We start from the raw sequence: 2,318 nt of genomic DNA on the forward strand, positions 1-2,318 counted from the left end.
GGCTATTACACAAGTGGATGCCACTCCTGCTCCCAAGCTTGTTTTAATCAGGGAACGCTGTGGGAAGCCAAACTTTATACTAAATATTATATGAAAATCCTGGTTCAGGAATTGAAGGAATTACAGATTTATAAGTTAGGACCTCTCTTGTGGCAGAGAAAATGAGCTGTTTGTTCCCTGCAGACAGGAGACAGCAAGGGGCCCCCTACAGAGGGAGTGTTACTTCCTGAGCTAGAGTTCACCCTGAGGCATCAAGGCAATCCTTAAAGGTAAACCAAATTCTTGTATTTGTGAACCCCTTCTTCCTGAGTCAAGCAGAAGGTTTTCAATAGAAAGAGCTTGGCTTCATTTGCATTGAATTCTCTTTGTGATTTACTTCCTGATAATTTTCAATAAAAACACAGAGAAGCTTGGCTTGGGGTCTTCAGTCGAGAACTGCTGGCCCCCTGTTTTATGCTCTCTGCTCTATCTCATTCCTGGCTGTTTGTCTCATTATTAATAATTATAAAATTATTCCATTCTTTGGGGCCCTTGGTCTGCAATAGAACGCCACCAAACACTGTCCACCATGGATAACCATTCTCGCATTTAACTCATCAGTGTCACAGTGTTTGGCTTCACAGCAGCCACGAATACCTCTGTACAGCAAGTGGACACACCAGGGCTGAACGACCTAGAAGAATGTTTCACCAAAAACAATTAAAGGCAGGCCTGAGGGCTGCAGAGTAGAGTTACCCACCTTTGGCTCGGGAGTATGACTTTTTGTCCACTAGGCCAACTGCTCTCTCTCTGTGTGCTGTTGTTGTTGTTAAGGGCTGTCAAGTCTTAGGCACCTCATAGCAACCCTATGAACAAAAGACCTGGACACTGGTATAACTTTTGTCCTTTCTCCAGGTTCATACGGTTTCCAGAGGCAAGGTGTTACGGAAGTAGATGCCACTCCTGCTTCTAAGCAGACACTATAGAACTTTTTTCCTTTTAAACAAAAAGTAGTTTTTACAAATACTAAAATTTCATCTTACGCACTGAAGTCATCATGCATACATGGCAAAGTTGGAGCTTTTTATATGAGTTTATACATTTAACTTTAAAACACTACTATAGTTGAATATTGGAAATAGCCAAGTCGTGATTATGATTCTAGTCCTTCACTTATGCACTTTCCGCATATCAAATACTAGCAGTGTTATCACTAGCCCCAATTAAGCTTTGACACTGAACTTCATCATCCTCATATGCATCTCTAGTAGTATATAGTAATGGTGTCAGATCAAAGTCCACCAGTTCTGCATGGTCCATTTCTTCAGTCTCTTCTACTTTGAAAGCCACACAGTGCTTCTACCACAAGTATGTCCATACACATGAAAAGATGTTCTTGTCTGGTAAAAACAGCATGATCTAAAATAATGATAATATCTTCTGATTCTTGGTCTCCTTCACCAAACAATGTTACCTTCTCACCATTTTTTATGCCATTGTCAGTATGAACTCTTTCTCTCAAATATCTTCCTTCCTTTGCAGCTTTTACATTTGTCTTTAGGGCTCTTCTATTCCCCATGGCTCTCGCACTCCATGAACACAGAATGAATTTGCTGAACCATTCCAGGTCCAATCTGATGAATTGTTAATTGCATTCCAGTACCTTGGCAATTAGAACAGCATTCTACTCCTCCACCGTCTTCACGTTTATCACAAATCACATTCTTGTGCAGAGCTAGTTTTCATGTTGCCCTATTATATAAATCTTCTCATGTTACTGAGAGCTAATTAATACATGGTTATTTTTTCCCCCTCTCCTTTCTCTATATTCTTTCACCACCTCCCCCCCAAAAATGTATCAGATATGTCCAGAAGAGAGCCAAACCACCACCTGCTTCACCCTCTGTGATGGCCTGTTCACCTCCTTTATCATATGAGTCTCTTTGCCTCAGTGCCTCAGAAAGAACTTCATAAGCTTAGGAAATCTGTTAAAACTTTTGCCTTCAATTGGATTCTTATCTCAGTGGTTCTTCTAGGTCAGTTTCCTATAAGTTTTTTTCAACTCTTTCAGGGTAGCTTTGGGTTTGACCCCAAAGACATCATAGTAGGTTGTTTCCTTCACCATTTTCTGTCTCCGTTGACCTGGCCGAGACTGGTGTGGGGGAGCAGGAAGAAGCACAACACTATCATCCCCCGCCTCTCATCAAGCATTCCGAAAACTTCCTGGATTTCTTTTTAAGTCTTAAAAAACCAACAGACTTCTGACCATTATCAAAGTTGATAAGGACCAGAGTTATGGCACCTGTCCAAGATCTGAACCACTATGTGACAAAGCAGAA

At 41.1% G+C, this 2,318-nt stretch overlaps 1 pseudogene; it reads right to left on the reverse strand.

Moving 5' to 3' along the window:
* Nucleotides 1–1,303: 1,303 nt before the first annotated feature.
* Nucleotides 1,304–2,104, reverse strand: LOC102849498 (annotated as a pseudogene).
* Between the last annotated feature and the right edge of the window lie 214 nt (nt 2,105–2,318).

Source organism: Elephantulus edwardii, unplaced genomic scaffold (genome assembly GCF_000299155.1).
Source record: "Elephantulus edwardii isolate Elephantulus edwardi_28Jun2011 unplaced genomic scaffold, EleEdw1.0 scaffold00078, whole genome shotgun sequence".
Lineage (NCBI taxonomy): Eukaryota > Metazoa > Chordata > Mammalia > Macroscelidea > Macroscelididae > Elephantulus > Elephantulus edwardii.